The sequence below is a fragment of the Sus scrofa genome, chromosome 1 (assembly GCF_000003025.6).
Source record: "Sus scrofa isolate TJ Tabasco breed Duroc chromosome 1, Sscrofa11.1, whole genome shotgun sequence".
Classification (NCBI taxonomy): Eukaryota; Metazoa; Chordata; class Mammalia; order Artiodactyla; family Suidae; genus Sus; species Sus scrofa.
Window position 1 is genome coordinate 185,334,581 of NC_010443.5, and position 25,362 is coordinate 185,359,942.

Consider the following 25,362-nt stretch of genomic DNA (forward strand, 5'->3'; position numbering starts at 1 on the left):
TGAAATCTTCTATTAAAAATCCTTCCTCTTTGCAAAAGACCTGTAAGGTAGGACTTAGAAGGTGTAAACCATAAAATAAAAACTGATAAATTTGATTATCAAACAAAGATTTGGACCTCTATAAGATACAGATGAAGGGTGCAAGCCAGACTAGTCTAAATCTCCTGGGTAGGGATCCCAGCTATCGTGTGGATTATGTTAAGGATAACCTTCACTCAGGCCATTCTCATAGGGCTGACCAGGCTTGGATAAGCATTTGAAAACTTTATATCAGAACTTGAAGGATTTTTTTGGATAAACATTCAGGGTCTACTATGCTATACTCCCCAACATGATCTAGTGATTAAAGTCTAGTCATTAAATTCTTTTTTTTTCCTGCCCTTTATGAAGTCTCATACAACCAATGTGATCTCTCTCTGTCTCTCTCTGTTTCTCTCTGTCTCTGTCTCTATCCCCTCCTTCTCCCTCGCTTTCTTTCCCATCTCCTCTGTACCTCCTTTTAGTCTCTACTTATCAATTTTCCACCTTTATGAGTATTATTTTATCTAACACATTTCTCCCCTTTCCAAAGGGGCCACTAATTATGCAGGAATAAAAACCAAAGGAGTTCCCGTCGTGGCTCAGTGGTTAACGAATCCGACAAAGAACCATGAGGTTGCAGGTTCGATCCCTGGCATTGCTCAATGGGTTAAGGATCCATCTTTACTCTGAGCTGTGGTGTGGGTTGCAGATGAGGCTCAGATCCCGCATTGCTGTGGCTCTGGCGTAGGCTGGCAGCTACAGCTCCTATTCGACCCATAGCCTGGGAACCTCCACATGCCGCGGGAGCGGCCTAAGAAATGGCAAAAAGACAAAAAACAAAACAAAACAAAACAAAAAACCAAGTTAAGATTCGTTTTACAATATTAAGCTTTTTTAAACCACCACCCCCAAAATAAGTGAAATCCATACTCCAAATAACTTGTTTAAATAGTAGCACAAATGGGAGTGACTTGGGTCAGAGGTAACTGAGTGACTGCCAGAAAAAAAAAAAAAAATTAACTCAAAGGTCTAGCTCATGTATGAAGGAGACTTTGAATCAATTCACGTAAAGAACACAGCTGCCCTCCTGGTATCCTCCTTTTGCTGCTTTTAAGTTCCCAGTGTTTCATAGTAAATGCCAACAAGCAGTGTTACTCCAAGCAGGCACCAGTGCTGATCAAACTCACTGACATGTACGGAAAGGATGGTAATTGTTATTTTTGTTTCTTTTGTAGAGATTTTTTTTTTAAAAGTCTCAACTTGGTAAAACTAAAAACACATAATCAATTTTGAGACAGATGTAAAAATCTTCTGCAATTCTCTGTCTAGAGAGAACAAAAATAGGCAGCTTCCAAAGCAAAAAATAACTGTGGTTACATGGAAATCTTTGACTCTCAGTTTTCTCTCTCCATCCTTTCCAGGGCTCCAAGAGCAACTTACAATCATGGAGAGAAAACCTTTGAGAACTGGTTCTAAAGGGGGTTATTTTGAAGAAAATGTAATTGAAAAAAAAAAATCATGGCTGGTTGGTTTAGAATTTGCTCATGTAAAATGCATGTGTGTTTGCCTTCCACAATGCACAAAGGATTCCAGTTATAAACCTCCCTCCACCAGTGGGGAAAATTGGTCTACTGGCAAATTTATCGAGGGATTTCTCAGCTTAAGTACTATTTGTCTGGGAAATCTTTTGCAGATGGGGAAATTATTTTAGTCCACTGATGTCCTCCAGATTTGTAAAGAAAAAAAAATTGGACATATGCGTTGTCAACAATACTATGATCTAATTAGACACACCAGGTATTTTTGCAAGAAGCCATAATACCCAGCTGATGTCCACAACCCTTACTTAAAAATAAAAATAAAGATATCCCAAATAATTCAATTATCTGGCATCAAACAGGCAAAGGGAAGGAAGAGCGGGAGGGAGGGAGGAAGGGAGGAAAGAAGGGGGTACCCTCTGTCTTTGAAAAGAGAAATTTTGCTGCAGAATAAAATCCATTCATTTGCCACTAGAAGCATCAATTTTCAGCACATGGGTCACTGCTTCTGAATCGGATGCCATCCGTGTGCCATCCATGCTCTTGACAAGGAAAGACCTCTTTGAAACCTCAGGTTGGTGTCATATCACCAGAAAATCCACCAACCTCAGAAGGCCAAGGGTATCATTTGTCTTTAAAGACTAGATGAACCATGAAGGGGAAGGTGAGTTCTAGCCCACAACCCTAAATCATGTTAAAGAAAGCACTTGACCCATATTATCATATTCTCACTAGGCATTTGATGGCCACTGCATCTTGTGATGGTAAAACACCAAGCTGACAATGATGTAAAACCTGCGGCTTGAGCACTCTTTCCATTTCAGAATAATCTCCTAGAGGGAAGAGCGCACACCTCGTCCCTGAAGGGATAATAGAATAACTAGGGTGCGAAGAAGAAAACCCAGGCTTTGGGAGGTCAAGCAATGTGTCAAGGTCAGATAAGGAGTTAGAGGCAGAGTGGGATTTAAAATCCAAGTCATCTGACTACAGGTTCTTAACCCCTATTCTGTATTACCTCCCACCATGTGGGAGGAAGGTGGCATTAGGTATACTTGTTATTGATTGTTTCTCATTCCCAGAATTCTTTCCCAAGATCCATTAGTCAACTTCAGTTACTGCCACCCCCACCCTCAAATGGTAGTGCAGAGAAAGGCAAAGATGTCCCTGTGGATTAGTAAAAGTAAATAAATGCCGGTCTCCCCAATATCAGCAGCTTTTCACTGTAACAAAAGCCTGACTCTCTGAAGAGTAATGTGAGCACGGCCTGGGAAGGGGTAGGTAGAAGGAGCCAAAATGAGACCATCAGGATGCAGGATACAGGTGGCATTTTCCTATTTATCAAGGAATTTCTATTTGGTTTCATTTTGGCAACTCTTCTGTGCTTATTTTAACGTAGAGAAAGGAAGATGTGAAGCAGAGGGCTGCAGAGAACTCCAAAGTAATTGGAAATAGCCAGGGGTTTGAGAGGTTTCAGCCAATAGGAGGAAGGGGAGGAGGCCATTATTTATGCTCCCCAAGCTCTTGGGGGGAGAATCTGTTCTGACTCCATATGGCTAGATTTCCAGCCCACAAAGATGGATGGATCCAGTGATGCATTGGAAGATGAACCACTGTGGAATTAACTGAAAGCAAAGAAGTCTTTGCTTTCTTACTTCACTGTGTAGTTCTAAGCTCAAGGGAGCACATCCACTAGGTATTAGATATTCACAAAGGTTAACAGATTGTTATAATGAGCCTCAAATCACAAAGGCTATGGGCCATCAAGCATAAGGACTAAATACACTGACACCAGAAACCTCGTGGAAGGGAGGGTAAACTATGAACGGGCAGCAGCTGCTGAGAGGATGTCCCTGGGGCAGGTACTCAGATGTGCCACTCCAGCTCTGAGGTGTTCAGTCTTTGTCATTCTCCACCTAACTCCGTTTCTAGACTCCAACTGCCATCCTCAGTTCCCATTGTTATCAAGAGACATTTGCAGTTTTAACAGCTCCTTGAAACCCTTCATGCCCGCCATTGAAGGCTTGGCTTTTTTCCAATCATTTTTGTCTATTCATCTTACTGATCTAAGTCTACGACCCCATTCATGTGGAAAACGTCAGCAATGATTTGTTGCAAAAGTATTTGGTTAGAATTTCTGCAGAGAAGTGTCCTGGGTCAAATAAATCCATGTAGCCAGTGCTGTAACCCTTGAAAATCAGGACTTTTTCCAAGAGATCAACTCCAGGCAAAAAACACCTTTGTGAGTGTGGAAGAAAACTCTTCTTCTGTAGTAACATGCAAAAAATAATATAAAAGTTTGGAAAGAAACTTTTTTTATACTTGATTTAACTACATATCCAAGAACAGTGTTATTCGGTTGTCCTGAAAGTGATATTTTTAAAAGCTCTTCTTTGTTATGATGTCAATTTTAGGGTTTATTTTTCTGCAAGATTTTTGTAAATATAAGAAACCCTAATAGCTAATAGAAAAAGCAGGATTAAGGGAAGGTTTTGAGTGAATTCCTTTATGTACTTCCTGCCCATGTCATAAACTGGTAACAGTGTGGGTGGCCAGAAAACCACAAGTAGGACTAAGCCTGTATTTTCCAAATCAGTTTGATGAGTATCAACCAGCATTTTTTTAAGTGAGGAAAAAAAGAGAGAAAGAGAGAATGGAATAGAAAATATCAGAGTTTATTGTATACAGTAAGTATTTTTTCATGAAGTGTTTGCTTCAATTTTGTCTGTGCATATTGCTTCTTAAAATTTATTTATGTCTATGGATCCCATAAAAAAACATTTTTTGAAATCTATGGAATAGACAGCAGAAAAATGGGAGTTCCTTTAGGTTGAGAGGCTGGATTATTCTGAATGTTGCATATCAAGCTGAGGAGCTTGACTTCATGTAGAATTCTTTGTACTTAAGTTTGTAGAGTCCATATATTATGAAATAACACAATAAAGGTGAAGTTTTTAAAAGAGTTTGGCAGCATATAGGTGATAGCTTAGGAGCAGGAACATATAGAGAGACTGGACAATTATTGAGGAGTCTTAGAGCAGAAATCAATTATTGCTGTCTTAAGCATGAAAGGAATTTTTCAAATGGATTATTGCATAACTCACAAAAATGCTGGGAAATTTAGAGAACCAGATTGAGGTACTGAGCAGAACTGAAGGAAACTCCACAGCAAAACCCATAGCATAAATTACCTGCGCTGAGCTGGCCTGGGGAGGACACTGCCATCATGGTAGCTGAACACTGGGCACTGTGGCTTGGCGGACCCAGCATGCTAAGGGCTCCTATGTGACACTGAAGACATGCACTGGCACTGCAATAAAAAATTATCAACTGTTTGCATGCCTGTGCGCTATAGCACTAGATTTAGTATCAAGGAAGGGTGCTTCTGATTGGCCAAGCCCAGGAGCAGGCATCTGTGCTCCAGCTGCAAGAGAGGTTGAGACACAACTCATCTGCTCTTTTTGATTTCTACACAAAAATGATCTCCTACTGTAATGATTCTGAACCCAGTTCCAATGGGTGGGGGTGGGGGTGGGGTTGAGTGGTTGAGAAGTTCCCACAAGCCACAAAGTGCTTCTCCACACCAGCTGTGTCTCTACTTAATTCTGATACTATCTATCCAGACATAGCATCAGATTCCACAGGGTTAAGGACTCAGTCCTACAAGACTGCCTCCATTTGGGGTGCCAATGGAAAGTCTGAATTATCACCTGTGCTTCTGACCAGCTGGCTACAAATCAGAGGCTCCCACAATGGCTCCCTTGGGCTCAATTAATTTGCTGGAGCAGCTCACAGAACTCAAACATTTTACTTCTGACATTCCCAGTTTATTAGAAAAGGACATAACTCAGCAAAAGCCAGATGGAAGAGATGCATAGGGTAAGATATGAAGAAAGGGTGTGGAGCTTCCATGCCCTCTCTGAGCACATCACTCTCCCCAAATTTCCACGTATTCACCAACCCAGAAGTGCTCTGAACCCCTGCCCTTTAGGGTTTTTATGGAGGCTTCATTACACAGGCTGATCGATTAAATCATTGGCCATTGGCAAACTGGTTCAGCCTCTAGCTCTTTTCCCCTCCCTAGAGATTGAGGTGCTGGAGGAAGGTGGTGAAGAGGTGGGGAGCTAGAGAGGAAATGAAAGTTCTCACCTTCTAATCAGATGGTTGGGTCCCCTAGCAAACAACCCTCATCCTTTGGTTACCCAGGGGTTTTCCCAAAGTCACCTCATTAACATAACAAAAGACACATTGATATGTTTTTATCACTTAGGAAATTCTAAGTGTTTTAGAAGCTGTATGCTAAACATGGGGACAAAGACCAAATATATATTTCTTATTACAGAGCACAATATCACAGCCTCCCCTTAAGACTCACACAGTAGAGAATTCTCTAAAACAGAAGAGGAGATGGTTAGTCATGGAGTAGCTAGAATGATTGTGGTATTCCAGTTTGAGTGATGAAGGCATGGAGTTGGAAAGAAAAAGAACCTCAAAGAACTAACCCAAGAGATTAGTGAAGGAAGAAACAAATAGACATGGTGATGGATTGTGTACAAATAATTAACTATAGGGATTAGAAAAGGCTAACTCCAGGCTTCTGTGCTGGAGGAGAGGAGAAATTGTACTGCGGACAGATACAAGACCTGAGAGAAAAGTGAAGAACATTTGTGAAGCCATATTAATGGGCCATATGGCTTAATCTTTTTGAAGTTAGTGGCCAAGAATCTTGGAGTTATAGAATTCCCTCAGCTAGACTCATTCTTTAAGATCATCTCTATAGACTAATTAATATAATTACATTGTTGTCTTTTGTGGAACTCTTCTATACATTGTTGCTTGTGGTCTAATATTCTGTGGGTTCAGAATTTCCTAAACCAATGTTCCCATATAGCCTTGAAGCCGACATCCTACACTCTTTCAATATTTATTGTTACATGCATTTTGAAGGCTTAGACTAGAAAGATCCTGAAGAATGCTTTATTTCTTTTGCAACTGTAACACTTAACACCTACATAAATGATAATACCCATTGAGATGTTAAAAGACACAAGAGCACATGTATAATGCAAACACATATGCACAGAAAAACAAGGGATAACAAATCTATATCTCCATTGACTGCCCATCCTTTCTTCTCTCAAGGTGAGAAATTGTCAACTATCTGCCACAGCCCTAATGCCCTTATTCTCCCTATTTGAGGTTACAACTAGAATTCCATGTCCATGGATCAAGATGATGTTCAGACTTTCTCATTTGCATCTTACGTCTTACTACAACTTCTAACTGCCTTCTAGACCTCACAGTTTAGAATGCACAGTGGGTTGAGTTGTTAATAGAAAATGAAAAGACCAGATGAGAGGCACTCAAATTGGCTTGCAGAGGTTCATGTCTAGAAGAATGACTGAAAACCACCAACAGTCCTAACAACATCACTTCCCTGGTGCTCCCTCTCCTCAATACTCTTTCCCACCTCCTTCTATATGCGGAGCTCACTTTCATGTTTCATATTTCCTTGCTTTTAAGATGAAAGCAAGATATTGAAGTCTTCCTAGTAATTCTAAAGCTCTTATTTCCCATCTGGCATCATGATCTCTATGCTTCCAGAGTTATGCTCTATCCTTTTTTCTTCAGGAAAAGAAAGTGGGAAAGTATAAATAAGGTTGAGTTTAATGGGAACTAGGTGAAAATCAAGAGACTTGGGGTGAGGAGAATCTTTTACCATTCTGAAATAACATGAAAGGAGACTGAAAACCAATGCTTTGATGAATTCCAATCAAGAATTCATAATTAAAAAAAAATCATACTAAATAAACCACACCAGTTTTATCTCCTAAGCACAGCTAGTACTTGCTAATTCTTGTCATCAACAGGGATTGGTGATTGGACAGTATATTCTTTTTTTGTTGTTGTTGTTGTTGCTATTTCTTGGGCCGCTCCCGCGGCATATGGAGGTTCCCAGGCTAGGGGTTGAATCAGAGCTGTAGCCACCGGCCTACACCAGAGCCACAGCAACGCGGGATTCGAGCCGCGTCTGCAACCTACACCACAGCTCACGGCAACGCCGGATCGTTAACCCACTGAGCAAGGGCAGGGACCGAACCCGCAACCTCATGGTTCCTAGTCGGATTCGTTAACCACTGCGCCACGACGGGAACTCCAGGACAGTATATTCTTAAACTAGACCTATCTAAATCAAAGGAAAGATAAAAATAAGATGGCTGAAAAAAACCCTGCATTTTACATGATTTAATGGTCAAGAAGTAGTGATATATATAGTTGACCCTTGAACAACATGGGTCTGAGCTGCATGGGTGCACTTGTACAGATTTTTTTTCAATAAAGGTGTACTGTAGGAGTTCCTGCTCTGGATTAATCCAGCTGCTGCAGCTCTGGTCACTCTGAGGTGCAGATCCAGTCTTTGGCCCAGTGCAGTGGATTAAAGGATCTGGCATTGCTGCAGTTGCAGCATAGGTTGCAGCTATGTCTTGGATTCAACCCCTGGCCACAAATTTCCGTATGCGCGGCCATAAAAATATTTTTAAGAACAAAATAAAAATAAATAAACACATGATACTCTAGCACCACATGATCCAAAATTGGTTCAACCCATGAATGTGGATCCCCAGACATAGAGGGCTGACTATAAAGTTATATTCAGATTTTCAACTGCACAGAGAGGGATGTGTGCCCCATTCCCTCCTCTTCTGCATTGTTTAAGAGTCATGAATATACGGGAAAACACTTAGGGCCTTTTCATTTGTGGTCCCTTCTACCTGGAAACTTCTCCTACTCCCCCAGGCCACAACTCCTCATTTTAGTAACTCCTGCTCATCCATCTCTTAGATTTCAGCTAACGTGTGGTATCAGCAGGGAAGTCATCTCTGAATCCCGCCAGACCAGGTCAAGGTCTCTGCTGTCTTTTCAAAACATTTGAGTTTGTACTTCTAGATCTGCTTTCCTACTACAAGTGAAGGTAGAAGTGTGTCTTTTTGGTGTATGCGTTCTAATATATTGCACAGTATTTGGTAATTATTTAATAACTATCTTAGGTATTCCTGTATATATTTATTTACAACCAGTGATGAGTCAGTGGCCTGGGTTCTGAGTCTAACCTTGCTTCTAACCATATAAGAATTTTCTTTGACCTTGGAAGGATTCTCTTTATCTTCTGCTTGATTTCTTCATCTCTAAAAGGAAGATTTGGGGCTGGCTCATATCTTAGGAACTTCTGCTCCAAATTTCATGGTTCTAAAGAGTTTTGTGCAAATAGATTTTTTTTTTTTTTGTAGATGTAATAACATGTAAGTTTGTCTCTAAGAAAAATTCTCTAATAAATTCTTAGTGATAGGTGACTATAAGATACCATCTCACCAGTTCAAGCATGTTATCAGGATAGGCAAACTGATTATTCGGAGCTGGGAGAAGATGTGTATTTTGAAATGTTTGAAGATATCCTAATTTCCTTAGGTTATCAGGATTTGAAAATTCAAGCTTGGATAAATTGCTGAGAACAGGAGTGGGTTGAGGGAGGATATTATTACAGAGAACTGAAAAGGCTGCTAAAGGGTCAACTGGTGAGGAAAATAAGAAAAGAAAATATTTACATACACACACGTATACACATGCATTCTGCCTTGCCTGGGTGCATAGTGAAAGCTTTGGAAAAAGGAATAGTTGCATACTCAAAGTACTTTGTAAATTCAGGCTTTAATGAGATTCTGAAAGCCCTGTCCAGCTACATTCTGATCTCTCTGTGTGCTTCTTTGTATCAAATTCTTCATTCCACAACCTTAAGGCCAGTTTCAGAAAGAGGCTCTGGTTGAAGACTAGACTCCACAAGAGGCCCTGAGTCAGAATGTATTTCTGCCTCAGATCATGACCAGAAGAAAATGTCCTGTGCTAATATTTGAAACTCAGACAAAGGCTTTTGACACTTTTGCTGATGTCTTTCATAAAATGTCTAAAAGAGCAACGGCAGCCCAACCATCTCAGAAGTGTATCTCATTTTGCTTTAGGACATTTATCATTCTCTGTTCCTTCCTCGGCTCTGCTTTGATCTCACGGGAGTTTTCATTAAAAACTGATCTGAAGAGCAGAAGCCATGTCAGCGTTATGAATGAGAACAGGTTTCTGATAGCATCTCCCGTCAGTCTAGGGGAGGCTGAACTGGGATGGTGAACTCGAGCTGAGAAACAGCCCTGCAGGGAGCAGGAGATGGTGACCGGCTGCTGAGTGAACATGGTACCAGTACTGCTCAGGTTCACAGCCCCACCCTGCAGGCCAGTGACCAGTTAGAGGGACAAGAGAGGGGTTAGTGGGGCCGCTGCCATCCAGAATCAGCACAGTCAGTAATACTGTATTGTTTACTTGAAAGTTGCTAAGAGAATAGATTCTCAAATTTCTCATCCCAAGGGAAAAAAAGTGTATAACTGTGTGTGGTGATGGATCACTTCACAATATATACCAATACTGCATCGTTGTACACCTGAAACTAATATAATGTTATATGTCAATTATATCTCAATTTTTTAAAAAGTAATACAGGTAGTACTAGCATTCCTATAAGGTTTTCTATAGATCAATCTTTTTTTTTTTTTTTAGGGCCACAAGTATGTTCATATCGAAGTTCCCAGGTTAGGGGTCGAATGGGAGCTGCAGCTGCCCGCCTACGCCACAGCAACGTGGGATCTGAGCCACACCTCTGACCTGCATCACAGCTCATGGCAATGCCAGATCCCTAATCCACTGAGGACTCCCTAGATCAAATTTTTATAAGCTGACAAATGTTCTAATGGTTAACTATGCTAGAGTCATGTACTGGGTTGTTTGTTTTTAGAGTAATTCAGTGCTAATAAAATAGCCTCACTGAAAAAAAAAAAAAAAGCAATGCCATTCAGAGAGGGAAGAATGGGCCAGCCCAGAGTACACTGCTCCAGGGCCCCTCTGGTGTGTTGCCCTCATGGGTACCCCTGGAGCTGTAGTATAGCCTCTTCCTCTTAGCAACCAGTAACCCTCAAGACCAAGGCAGAGATGCCAGTTCAACAGGCTCAAAGGCTGCTACTCCCTGGCCCTTCATCACTTTTATCTCTCCTCTCCCTTCCCAGCAGGATTTAAGTGAAGAGACAGGCCGATACCTAGTATTTGTTGAGTGGTTCTGGACCAGCCAATGTGCTAAGTGCCCTCTACAGACTGCCTCTTTGATGTGCACAGCAACTTTAAACATGTTTAGTTCTTTAAAACTGAAGCACAGAGAGGTGAAATGACTTATTCCAGGTCTCAGAGTGGAGCAAGGATTTGAATCCAGGCGATAGGACTTCACTATCCACACTTTCACCACATCATCAAAAGACCAAACATCTAGACAAAACATTAAACACATCCGGCATTTATAGATGGGCCTGTGGTCCTTGATCAGGTCCTATGCTTGACACAGTAAAGATTAGACACAGTGGTCCCCATCTTTACATAATTTACATTACCATATATTATGTCTGGGTTTATCACTTTATTTTTTAGGAAATACTGAATACTAGGAAAATGGAGAGAAATCACTTGCTCAAGATCAAGGGTCAATTGGACTTAGGAATGAAATCAGGCCTTAGAAGCCCCCTCCCCCTCGTGAGATTCCTACCATAGAAAAACCTTCTTGTTTCTGTAACTCATGTTTGGGGGCTTATGAAACAGGAGTAGGGGAGTCCTGAGGTCTGGAGTTATGATTGTGAAAGCTCTGTGCCCTAGGAGCCAAAGAGACCTGCATTTTAAATGGGTTCTGCCTTCACTCAGTCACCCTGGGGCTTGAGTTTCTCATCTGAAAACTGAGGGTGATGAGATTGGTGGGTCTCTCTGATGACACCTTAGAATTGCCTGGGAAGCTTCTAAAACCAGAAATGCCTGATTCCAACCCAGGAGATTCTGATTGAATTTGTCTGGGGAGGGGCCTGGAGAGTCCTTTCTTTTTCAGATTCCCCTGGTGATGCTAATATACAGCCAGGGTGAGGACCTGTGCACTGTCCTCAGATAAGCCTTCACTTTTCTGATAAACCTAAAATTCTGAGTCTGTGCTACAGGGTGCCTAGGCATGGGGACAGATAATTTCCTATGGAGTTTTAGGGTAGTTGTGGTCTCAGAAGCCAGAAGTGCAGAAAGTTGAATGAATAAATATATGTGTGTATATACTTATCCCAATATATGTATATCTGTTCATATACATGTGAACTGATGCCAATTTTAAGCTCCAAATCTGGGAGGTACCTCTGCATGAGGCAGTCTTTTTCATTCTCTCTAAACTGACATAATGAAATTAGCCATAATCCCTAAAATATTCTAGTTTGATCTTAGCAAGTTTTAGCAAGCGATGAAGTGCATTGTTAAAAGCAGAGGTAAGGTCTGAAAGCACTTAACAGTGAAAACTTGAAGGAGCCTGAAGAGGAGAGTGGGAAGAAGTATTTGCTTTGTAGGTGTATGGCTTTTAAGTCTTTCTTGGTAAATTATTCTTTGAATTAAGCTTAATCTAGAATTCTCTTAGAAAAGAAGATGGGTGGGACAGGTAAGGGGTAATGTTAATACAGTAGTCGGTGGTGTACTGGTAAACGTTTAACAAATGACTCTTAAAAAAAAAAAGCCTAATTTGTAATATTTGCTGATTCCTCTGGTATAAACATTCTGTGGCTGACTTCAAGCTACCAACCTGCTTTACTGAATGCAGAGTTAAAAAGAGATAGGCACAGAGTGCCTGTTGTGGCTCAGCAGGTTAAGAACCCAACTATGAGGATGAAGATTCCATCCCTGGCCTTGCTCAGTGGGTTAAGGATCCGGCCTTGCTGTGAGTTTTGGTGTAGGTCACAGGCGCAGTTCAGATCTGGTGTTGCTGTGACTGTGGTGTAGGCTGGCAGCGGCAGCTCCCAGTGGACCCCTAGCCTGGGCACTTCCATATGTCGTGAGTGCCAACCTAAAAAAAGAGAGAAAGAGAGAAATAGATAGGCATAATTGGCTCTTATAAACCATTATAAATTGCTCCAGCACACCATTGCTTAGGTCCATAAAACAGAATAGTATGGATGAATGTATTAGGTTGACTTTCTCTGTGATTAAGACATCTAAGCAGCCTGAAAGTTCAGGATCAACAAGAAGGAATAACCAAAAGGATGGGGGAGGGCAGGATGAAAGCAGAAGAGAAAGCTGGAAGGTAGGACCTAGTCAGCTGTCACTCATACAGTGCATGTTTTTAAGTAGCTATTACTTGTGAGCTTCTTGGGCAGGTATTTGATTGGGAGTTGATGGCTCTGCATACAGGTGGCAATAGAGTACTTCCTTTCCTTCAACTAGTTTATAGTCTGGATTTGCCCAGAGCTGACCACTGAATCTTGGACAGTGCTGCTGGTGATGGAAGAGGACCCCAAGCCACATTTTCATACTGTTGAAACACTTCCTTTATAGCAATAGGAAACCTTGGTGGACTGGGTTGCTGTCTTGTCTAGTGATCAGATAATCATTAACAGCAGAAGACTGCTGTGCTGTTAGTGCTTAAGGGAAAAGAGCATTGATCAATATTGCCATCTTAAGAGGAAAAGTAAAACCTCCCAAATGTCATCCCACCACTCATTCATAAATATTCTGTTGCCATATTGCAATTGATCATTCTGTGCAAATGTCTTTGGGCCAAATAGCCCTGTGTTGGGGGGAAAACACACATCAGGCCAGCTATTCAAGATGATTTGAGGAAACTTTTTCCAAAATTCCTGCCTTGAATCATTAAAAAAAAAAAAAAAAGCTGAAACTGGCTGGTTAAATGATGGTGCATTGTAATATCTGCTGCTGGAAGAAGGCAAGAAGTGTTATTTATAGGCAGTGCCAGGTAACTAGACTATATATTCATTCATTCATTTACTCATTCATTTGTCAGATATTTATTGAGGGTATCCTGCCAGGCCCTGCAGCAGAAACTAGAGCTACACAGAGAACTAGGGATGCATTCACTCCCCTCATTATGTTTAAAATCAACGGGAGACTATCAGGCAGGAAAAAGTCAGTAAGCTGATGATTACCAACTGCAGAGGTATAAGAAGAAAACAAACAAGGAGCTGTGATAAAGCAAAACACTGGAAATCTAGTCTTAGATGAGGCATTCAGGAAAGCCTTAAGGAGATTACATTTCAGTCTCAGCATGGAAAAGGAAGCAGCCAGGCAAAGTTTGGGGCAAAGAGTGTGGGGGACTCAGGAGAGCAAACTGAAGAGACTTCTAGGCAGAGGACATAGCATGTGCACAGACCTAATGCAGCAGAGAGCTTGGTGGGTTCAAGGGCCAAAATAAGACCAGACACATCTGTAAATACAGAAGAAAGTAGATTAGTGTTTCCTTGGTCTGGGAAGGTGGGGGGAAATGGGCAGTGATGGTTAATGGGCACAGGATTTGGGGTGGGTGCTAAAATGTTCTAATATTGATTGTGGTCACAGTTGCACAACTGTGTGAATGTGTTGAAAACCATTAAATTGTACACATTTTTTAAATTAATTAATTTATTTTTTGCTTTCTAGGGCTGCACTCGTAGCATATGGAAGTTCCCAAGCTGGGGGTTGAATAGAAACTACAGCTGCTGGCCTACACCACAGCCACAGCAATGCCAGATTTGAGCCACATCTTCAAGCTGTAGCAGAGCTCATGGCAACGCCGGATCCTTAACCCACTGAGCAAGGCCAGGGATCAAACCTGCATTTTCATGGTTACTAGTTGGGTTCTTTCCTGCCATGCCACAGCAATAGCTCCTTAAATTGTAACTTTAAATGAGTGAATATATGATATGTGAATTACAACTCAGTTAAGCTGGTTTTAAAGCAAATCTAAATATTTGCAGTCTAGGGAGCTGGAGTGGGTGAGAGTAAGACAAAGTTGGAAGTTCTCAGGCAGGCACATGGCAGTTGGGGCCTGTGGGCTGGTACCAGAGAGTTTACTGTGGGTCAAGAGAAATCATCACATGGGTGGCTGTGTGGCTGTGGGGTGGGATGGGAAGGCAAGGGTGGAAAGACAGAACACATAGAGAATATTGCAACAATGTAGATGAAAAATGTTGGTTAAGACTAGGTGACAGAAGTAGGTGTGGAGAGAAGTGGGGACTCAAGACACATTTCAGAGGGTATCCACAACTGACAGGAATTAATGAAGAATTAAATGTGGGAAATGGGGAGAAATGACACATCAAGGAAAATTCCGTCTAACCTGTGCCCTTTCCTAACTGTGACCTCTAGACCCTGAAGCAGAAGACACAAATAACCAAAGCCTGTGGCCAGACAACCCAGGCCTTCCATTAAGCATTTTGGTCTTGTGTGTGTAGATATTTAGAAGTGGAATTGTTAGTAATGTGTAAGATTTGATAATCTTGGTACCCACAGCCAAATAGTTTTCCAGACCAGTTTCTGTATCCACCAGCAACGTATGAAACTCTGGTTGCCAGTGAGAAGAGGGACAGCATCAAAACACAATAAGTTAAATTTTACGTTATGTTAGAAGGTGGTAAGTGTGATGGAAAAACAGGGAAAGGAAGACAGCTTTAAAGAGCGGGTATTTCTATTTAATCTTTCAGAGATGGTGTAATCATCAATTAAAGGAAAAAACTTATTCGTTGAGCATTTACTAGGTCCCCAGTGCTAAATTAGTTATAGAAGTACCAGGCAGGGTCCACAACTGGTCAGAGTCCGCAATGTGGTGGGAAGTCACAAGGCGCAATGACCCAGGCAGAGGGTGCATGTGTCATGTTGCCCTGGGACAGACTGTTGGGGTCACAGGGGCTTAGGGGAGGAGGAGAAAAGTCTCAAGTCCAGTAATGAAGGGAGACACCAGGGGAGAGGTGGAACAATGTGACTTTGTTTCTTCACATTTTCTTCCTATTTAAATCCTTCCCCCCCCTTTCTTTTTATTCGAAAGAGTCTCATGATATTATTGTGCAGGGGTAATCTGCCCTTCTTTTTGGAGATTAGCAACCCACACATTGTTATAGATTTCAATAGTGTTTAGTGCACTCCTTCTGTCAGTGGACCCTGAGCTTTGGCCTCATGCCAGGCACTTTTCCAGAGGCCAAAGATTCACAGATGCATCAGAGTACTCTCTGTCCTGAAGAAGTTTCTGGTCTAGTAGGAGAGATGAAGTATATGCACAACTACAACAAAAGAAGAAGTGAATTTCAGCAATTCCACTTTGGGGTGTGTAGCCAAAGGAAACAAAATCACTATGTCAGAGAGGTATCCGCACCGCCATGTTCACAGTATCCTTATTTGAAATAGTTAAGGTGTGGAAGCAACCTAAGTGCTTACGGATAAATGCATAAAGAAAATGCGGCATATATATACATATAGTATATACAGAAAAGAAACTCATGGAGTTGGAGAACAGACTTGTGGTGGCTGAGGGGGAGGGGGAGGGAGTGGGATGGACTGGGAGTCTGGGGTTCATAGATGCAAACTATTGCCTTTGGAATGGATAAGCAATGAGATCCTGCTGTGTAGCACTGCGAACTATAGTTACTTGTAATGGAGCATAATGGAGGATAATGTGAGAAAAAGAAGTTGTATGTGTGTGTGTGCATGTGTGTGTCACTGGGTCTCTGCTGTACAGTAGAAAATTGTCCGAACACTGTAAACCAACTATAATGGAAAAAATAAAAATCATTAAAAAATATAAAAAAATAAATGTGTTTTTTTTATATATATACACACACACACCAGTGTCCACTGACAATACAATATTCCATTGTATATGATGGAGTATATATACAGTGGAATATTATTTGGCCATTAAGAAAAGAAGGAAATTCTGTCATTTGTGACAATGTGAATGGACCTGGAAGGTATTACGCAAAGTGAAATAAGTCAGTGAAAGCAAAACAAATACTGTATGACCTCACTTACATGTGAAACCTAAAAAAAACCAAACTTACAGAAACGGAATAGATCGGTGGTTGCCAGAGGTAGGGGTGGAAGGTGGAGGATGAAGAAGATGAGTGGTCAAAGATACAAACTTCCAGCCCTGAGGATGCAATGTCCAGCATGGTTACAATAGTTAACAACACTGTACTGTATGTTTGAAAGTTGCTAAGAGAGTACATCTTAAAATTTTCCATCACAAGAGAAAAAATGTAATTGTGATGGATGTTAACTTACTTATTGCAACACAGTTAACCATTAAAAGGGGCTTGAACTGTGTGAGTCCATTTATATGTGGATCTTTTTTTCAGTATGTACAATAACACTGCATGATCTGTGGATGCATGAATGTCTAACCAAGTAGAGAGAGGGCCGACTGTAAAGTTGCATGTGGATTTTCAACTGTCGGGGGTTGAAAACTTCAACCCCTGCATTGCTCATAGGTCAACTGTATATTCACATATCAAATCATTATGTCGTACACCTTAAACTAATACAGTGTTCTATCACAGTTCTCTCTCTCCATAAAACTGGGGAAAAAGAAGAGTTCCCTTTGTGGCTCAGCAGTTAGCAAATCCAACTAGCATCCATGAGGACGTGGGTTCAATCCCTGTCCTTGCTCAGTGGGTTAAGGATCCCACATTGCTGTGGCTGTGATATAGGCTGGCAGCTACAGTTCCAGTTGGACCCCTAGCCTGGGAACCTCCATATGCTGCGGGTGCAGCCCTAAAAGACAAAAAGACAAAAAAAAAAAAAAAAGAAACCCTGGGGAAAAAGAGAAAGTAAAATGTCATAAGAAAGGTGTTGGTAAAACATTTCAGGGGTTTGAATGAGAGAGAGATGTTGAGAAACAAAGTAGCTAAAATTTCACACAAACAGCACACACAGATACACCCACACACCCCAGATTAGCTATTTCTGTGGCCAGTAGCAGAACCCACACTTGGCTGAACAGCTGCATCTTTTCTCCTGTGTATCTTTTTCACACTCTGAGAGCCAATTCTACAAATGCTCGGAAAGAGAAGCCTTCATTTGTGACCCCTGCCATCCTCGTGTGGGATCTTACCACGCCTAATGCCACCTCAGTAGCCGCAAACTCTTCAGTTCTAAGCAGAGTCTGCTGGGCCAGCTGCAGTGCCGTCCAGGGGTGTGAGAACAAGGGCAAGAGAAAGGGGGAGATGAAGGGAAAGAAGAAGAGAAATCCCGGAGAAGAAGGCTTCAGATGCTCATGCTTTGTCTAGAGTCAGGGGCCAAAGGGGTATCTCAAGCTTGCCCATGTGTGTTACACTCTCACATAGAGCACGCACACTCTCATACTGCAGACCCACTGTGTATGACACTCTCAAAGAATATGGGAGCCAGTGATTTAGGGGAAAACATGCAGACTGTGGACCTGAGTCTGCCTCCCCTGTCCCTGCCTACACTCGGCTTCTGAGGATGGGGTGAGACGATTATTGTTCTAGGCCCATCTTGGACCACAAGGATGAGGCCTTACACTGCAGAGGGAGGAGTAGCAGAGACACAGAACTGCTAAATTAGCCTTGAATTGTCTGCCTCCAAGGAAATAGAGCCCTTGCTTCTCTGAAGCACTGTTATTTTGAGCATGTCTTGATCACAGTTAAACCTAATCCTGAGACAGAATTTTTTCTGAGACAGCCTGGTTTCCTTAACAAATTAAAATTGGAAACCCAATTACCAGATGATTACCATTACATATGATGAGAGCTGATGTGATCTTTCTTTCAATTACATTTTAAATCTCAAAAGCAATTTCGTACTTCAAACAATATGGAGATATTTTAGTAAAGAGTGAAAATGTTTCTTGAAACACTCATCTTCCTTCTCTAACCCCTGAATTCCACTCTGTCTTCAAAATGAGTACTGTTACATTCAGGATCATCTTTTAGGTCAATTTTTGCTGGGCGTTTACAGACATATTTGAGGATTTCACATAAACTTTAAAAAAATATGGTCCTACTATGAGTATTATTCTGCAATTTTTTTCACTGTAGTGAAAGATAGAATTTTATCAGTCCATACTGGTGTATTCTTTTCAATCACTTTGAATACTCCCTACGTGAGGATGAACTGTCATTAATTCATCAGTTGCCTCTTGATAAACTTTTAGGGTATTTCTAATTTTCAGAATCATCAGCTATGTACAGTCAGCAGGCTTGTGCCCATGAGTGAGATTTTGGTGGAATAGATTGATGTGAATTAGCAGGATTTTGGTCTTCTGAAGTGGACTCCTGCATCTTTTCAAGAATTGCACGTTGCACGGCCATTTCCATTGTTTTGCCTCCCAAGAACAGCTACAAAGGCTGAACTAAAGCATGAGAAATGGTCGCATGAAGGCTGAGTGTCCATTTCTACCTCGTGTCCTTTTTGGCCTTAGGAGGCTGAGAAAGAGGATGGTTCATGAACGGAGAGAGGCCTGATGAGTTCAGGAAAAGGACAAGTTCTGTGGTCACATCTGGCCCTTGGCCAGCTGAGCTGACCACGCCTGGTTTCTTCCCCACCCAACTGCACATGTTGTTTCTTATGGCTTATTGAACATCAGGGCTGGGATTCAGGGACAGTTCTGCAGGTCTGCCCTTTGCGTTGCACTCTTCTCCCCAGAACTGACTTTTACAGACGATTCAAACTCTGCTGAGTGATGTTTCTTTTAGGAGTGTTCTCTCCTGCGGTCAGTCTACACCATCACCTTGATTCATGGTTCTTATGTGCACAATTCCCTGAAGAGCAATAAATGAAGCCAGCCCTGAGCACCTTTTGAATGAGATGCTGGATCTATAAAGGCCAACCACGTCAGGGCGGAGGCTAGAGGCTTCCTAACCAAACATGTACACACTTTGTTTTCTTTCGCAGCAAGCCATTTCCTTTTGGTCCCAGTTTGTTTACGGAGCCCCTGGAATAGGTCACCTCCTTCTCAGCATATCATTGCTTGGCAGAAGTCCGTGAATTATCGACCAGTTCCTGAAGCCTCTGACTCAAGACCACAGGTTCTTGACCTTCCTTTGGTCTGTGGATGCATTTGGCAGCCTGCTGAAGCCCATAAACTCCTTCCTCAGTGTTTTAAGGTACTTCACATAAAATACATGGGATTACAAATGAAACAAATCATGTTGAAAGGCAGCTCTTAAGATGATTAAAAATAGATGTTATGTATTATATATAACTTTTATGTTAATGTTAAATAGTTTTTGCCACATGTCTAGTAATTACTACCAGTTTGAAGAAAAAAGTGTAAACAAGAATTTAATATTCTGCAATAACAGTAATAATTCATCTCATTTTCAAAATGAAAAATGGTATGAATACATCTGTGATTTCTGTTGGTGACAAAGGCAGAGGTACCACTATATTTATTGTCTAGACACATAAAGGAAATACAGAATTTTAGTTAGAGGTTAGTGAAAATAAAGACGTGATATTTTTTCCCACCCAAGTTCACGGACCCTAAACTTTCCTGTGTAAGAATCCCGGCTCTAAACCCATATACCCTCTTGCCTCCTGGACCTCTCAGCTTGATGTCCCACAGACAACACTGTTCAAAAATGGGGGGACCTGGTCCTCTTCCTAAGGTCCCCATGCCCCTGCTCTCACACACCCCTTGCCCAAGCCCCAAACCTGAGGGCAACTGAGCTGCCTCCTCCCACCTCTCACAGTCCCTCTCCTCCTTGGCCCCACTTAATGTGATTCCTCTTCTCCCCTGACCTCTGTTCCCTTAGTGGGGTCTCACCCAGATGAACCCTTGCCTTCTGCCCTCCAGTCTGTCCTCCACACAGTCGGGAGAGTGACTATTCCCCATCATGCACGTGTTCACAGTCTGAATATGCTTTAACCCTTGCATGACCTAGGATAGTGTCCAGCCTCCTTAGTACAGCTTAGGCCTTCTGCAGTCTGGCTCCTGCCACATTTGCATTCCTGTCACTAAGTCTCTCACCAACATGCCAGGTCCCAGCATTAAGGAAAGTCTCACACTCCCAGGATGCTTTGCACCTTTCAAGGATCCCTCTCCACCCTGGCCCCCTGGTTTGTGCCAACTCATCCCTGCTCATCTAAGCAACCTGCAACACCCACCCACCCCACCCCCAGCCTAGGGGTGCGCGCACACACACACACACACACATACAATTGCTTGTTTTCTCCTTGGTTTCTTCACTAGTTCTCATTAATAGCAACTATAAGATTTTATTTGGCTCATTTTTTAAAATCTGTCTTTTTCTGCTAGACACTAAGAGTCCTTCAATGGCTGGTATCACATTTTTGTTTTTGTTTGTTTCCTCTTTGACTCTTTAACATTGAGCATAGTATGTAGCATTTAGAATATGCTTTAAAAATGTATAGACTTTTATTTATTTATTTATTTATTTTTAGGGTTGCACCTGCAGCATATGGAAGTTCCCAGGCTAGAGGTCAAATCGGAGCTGCAGCTGCTGGCCCATGCCACAGCCACAGCAACTTGGGATCCAAGCCGTGTCTGTAACCTACACCACAGCTCAGGGGAATACCAGATTCTTAACCCACTGAGTGGGGCCAGGGATAGAACCCTCATCCTCATGGATACTAGTCAGGTCTATTATCACTGAGGCACAATGCAAACTCCTGTACAGCCTTTTAAAATGATAAATAACTAAAGAATAAATGAATTAATTAGTGAAAAGGAAAAAAATGCTCTTGTAATTTCTTGCATTTCAATAAGGTATCAATTAGCATTAACTCATAATAAAGAATACTGTGGGGCTGGAAACACAGAACCCCTGGCATCTCATTTATTCTTCAGTCATCCCACTGTGCAGGCTTCTCAGAGACAAAGTAACTAATGGATGAGGAGCCTGTTAGTCTGCTTGTATGTGAGGTTTGGTGGAGAGAGCCCATGATGCTGTCCTTGGTATAGATGCCGACTCCTTAAGAATTCTGTTCTGAGAGGGAGAGGCATTTCTAGTCCCAGGAACTTGTGATTTCCTGCCATTAATAGTAATTTCAATTCCTATTTGAGACAAATTCCATGGAGTTCCCATTGTGGTTCAGCAGTAATGAACCCAAATAGTATCCGTGAGGATATGGGTTTGATTCCTGGCTTCGCTCAGTGGGTTAAGGATCCAGTGTTGCTGGCAGCTGTGGTGCAGGTTGCAGACGTGGCTCGGATCTGGTGTAGCTGTAGCTGTGGTGTAGGCCAGCAGCTGCAGCTCCAATTGGACCCCTAGGCTGGGAACTTAGATATGCTGCAGGTACAGCCCTAAAAAGACAAAAAGAGAATAGGAAATTCCAGGCTCAGAGGTCATTGAGTAAAAGTCTCATGATGTCTAACAGACCAAAACCATAATTTTGGCTTTCTACTTTGTTAGGTCTATGCTCACTATCTTCTGAGACCAAATGCCTGATATTATTCTTTAATTACCTGGATACTGATGCTTGAAACCTATGTTTCTTCTTGCTTTCTGTATTTTCGAGTTGTTATCCCCCATCTACTACATTTCTTTGTAAACAGCCACTTGACAGCACTAACCTCTCTGTGCAATTACCTACCAGTGTTGCAGAGCTTCTTCCCAAATGGTGTGCAGTAAGGGTGGGGGTGCCGAGCTCTCCAGTGGCCCAGAATTCTTCTAAATGAGGAAGCAAATCTGATCTTTTTGCTTTGTTCAGTTCTGTGCTCAGTATAGGATTATTCTATGGGTTAATAAAGAAAAGAAGATGTTTGTGGGGTTTTATACTCTTTATTTAGGAACTGCTACCTTTGAAAACGTGATTGCCTTAATATCCTATTAATGTGTGCTTCCACCAGCAGGGTTTTCCTTGACTGTAAACTGTATGTGATATAGGTGGGCAGAAACAGTGGCCCTCAACTAACTCACTAGAGCATTTGATTTCCTTGTTAGGAAAACCCTCGTTATCACTGACTTGAGAATTGCTGCCAGTTATAAGACAAATGCAGTGTGGCTGCAGTCATTCATCAAACGCAGGGAGACAGTGACCCTTGCCATCCATTAGGATGAGATGGAAAGCTTGGTGTTCACTCAGTTAAAATGGTACACACGCCCGTGCTGACCCCTCCAAGTCCAGGGTCAGGGCATTGCCCCGAGTCAGTTGACTGAGCTTTCTGCTTCTGCGCAGAGCAATCTTTACATAATCCTGTCTCAAGTTCTGAAAGTCCAAGGCCTTTGCTGTCACCTGCCCTATAAGAGACTTCTCATTCCATGCTTTCCATACCTTTAAGGACAGGAGGCAGCTTTTGCTAAATGCTGTAGGAATACATAGACATTTTATCGCAGCTTCTTCAAAAACAAAATCTCCCACCAGAGCTAGCTATTTTTAGCAAGGTCTCCCCTTTTTCTTTTTTTGGAAATGCAAAGCACATATTTCTCTTGCTAATTAGGATTTCAAAAACAAGCTCAGAGACAAGGCAAAGAATCCAGAAAGTTTTTAATTTGTGGAAATGTTTTGGTTTGGATGCAGCCATGGCAGCTTGAACACATGCTTTTTTAGATGCAGGAAGGCAGTGGGGAAATGGACCTGAGGTCTTAGGAATTCTTGGGCAAGCAGTCTCCAGAGGGCTTCAGAATCCCCGTATGGACATGGTCTCGGGGGCTATGGATGCTGATTCAGCCAGGGATGTCCCAGGTGTGGACTCCATCAACTCAGCTTCTTGTACCTCCCTCCACCCACCTTCCTGTTTGTCTACTCTGCTCCCCTTCTGCCACCCCCACCCCAGCTCCAGACAGTTGGTTGCCTCAGAGACAAAACTACCACAAGAGGGAAAGTAAAAGTGCCATCTGGGCCAGGGTGTTGTGTAGTCCAAAGAAAGTAACAACGAGTGCTGTGCTCTAGGCTGAGGCTCCATGGGGCAAAGCCCCCACCAGAGCCCCACACCAGGGAAAGAGTCAAAGAATTCCTGGTGTCAGAGCTGAGCACAGAGAGCCATGCCCACCAATGCCAGGATGGAGGAGTGAGGAAGAGATCCTGGGTCACTAACTCCAAAGCCCAGGGATGCCTATAGAAGGACTCATAGCACAGTATATGGGCTAAGAGGAAACCAGGAAAGCTTACTTTGTTTTCAGCTGCACACTGTATATATTAAATCAGTCAAGGTCATTCGTGAGTAGAAACCAAGTCTCTTTCCTGTATCAGAAAGAGGCATCTCTCCACTGCATTCAAAGCTAAAGTCCCCATCATTATTCTGGATTCCCTGTCCCTCCATCTGCCTTAACTCTAAACTATTCAGTCTCAGAGTTCCCATGGTGGCTCAACGGTAATGAACCTGACTAGTATCCATGAGGACATGGGTTCAATCCCTGGCCCCCTCAGTTGTTAAGGATCCAGTGTTGCCATTAGCTGTGGTATAGGTCACAGACACAGCTTGGAACTGGCATTGCTGTGGCTGTAGTGTAGGCTGGTAGCTACAGCTCCGATTCAACCCCTAGTCTGGGAACCACCATATGCTGTATGTGTGGCCCTAAAAGTAAATTAATTAATTAATTAAACAATTCATTCTCCGGTATCCTCACTCTTTCTCCACTTGCTCTTTTATATCAACATTGACACTTACTGCAGTTTTTCCCACACCAGGGAAAAAATGCTTCCCTAAATTCTGGCTTCCCCCTAAATGATAAAGAAATAATGAAAGGAAGGGAAGAAAGAAAGAAAGAGAGAAGGAGGGAAGGAAGACAGCTTTGTGTTTAACAATATATACATTGTTTGTAAATCTGTTTCTTAAGAACAGGAAATGATTATTCCCAAGATCAAAATGGATCAGTACCAAGGTCAAGATGGAAAGGGTAAGGAAGCGAGCACACTGCAGTCTTCTGGGGAGTTGATAATACTCTATGTCTTGACCTGGGCAGACGTCATTCAGGTATGTATTTTCTTACTGCTTGTTAGCTGAACATACATATTGTAGGGACCTTTCTATAAGTCTGCTACATTTTAAATTTTTAAGAATTTATTTATTTATTTTTGTCTTTTTAGGGCTACACCCGAGGCATATGGAGATTCCCAGGCTAGGGGTCTGTAGTGGCCAGCCTATGCCACAGCTCCAGCAACGCAGGATCGAAGCTGCATCTGCAACCTACACCACAGTTCACATCAACTCTGGATCCTTAATCCCCTGAATGAGGCCAGGGATTGAACCCGAGTCCTCATGAATACTAGTCAGATTCATTTCTGCTTAGCCATGATGGGAACTCCAGAATTTTTTTTTAATTGAAAAAACAGAAGAGTAACCAATTGTGTGCTTGGGGTTCTGTCCCTTCTTCACCTCTCATCCTGTGAGGGTTGATTTCTTTCCCAGGCAGATTCCATACACAACAAGAACATTTGGCATGGGCCCACATCACAGCTTGCAATCCAGAATGAAAAAGGACTATTCATCTGAGGCTTGTGTATCACATGTGTGGGACGATGTTCCTCTTTCTGCACTGGGTTTATGCCCATGTCCAGCAGTGTGCTGTTAAGTTGACTTTTTGCAGGGGCAGAGCATAGGGCCTGATTTGTGATGTTGGCCAGTTTCTGTGGTGTAAATACCTCCACTGCAGCTGAAGTGCGCGGCTAACGTTAAACTGCCGCTATGATGCGACTTGTGAACTGAAGGGAGCTGGCTTTAGCACATCACTGCCACAAGCTGATCAAATCACTGATGAGAGGTCATTGTGATGAGATGCCCACACTGCTCCTCTTGGGGCTCAGGGCCAGCACAGCATGGGTGGAATACCAGGAAGGTGACTTCACCACAACTGCACTGAGTCAGGGAGGATGGCTGGCTAAAGGATGAAGGAGGGGCTAACACCGGAAAGAAGGAATGAACACTCACACTTGAAAACAGCACATGCCCTTTGCACTCTGGCTTCTCCCTCTCTCCTCTTTCCTTCCCGCTTCTCCTGCCCCAAGTGTTACC

General features: G+C 42.3%; 1 long non-coding RNA gene across 1 annotated transcript in view; it reads left to right on the forward strand.

Moving 5' to 3' along the window:
- The window catches only part of LOC110262230, a 57,964-nt gene that overhangs the window by 20,056 nt on the left and 12,546 nt on the right, over nucleotides 1–25,362 (forward strand). The window contains exons 2-3 of the long non-coding RNA XR_002347032.1: nucleotides 19,338–19,549; nucleotides 24,188–24,324. This is a non-coding gene — a long non-coding RNA (uncharacterized LOC110262230). The remainder of the gene's footprint in view (nucleotides 1–19,337; nucleotides 19,550–24,187; nucleotides 24,325–25,362) is intronic.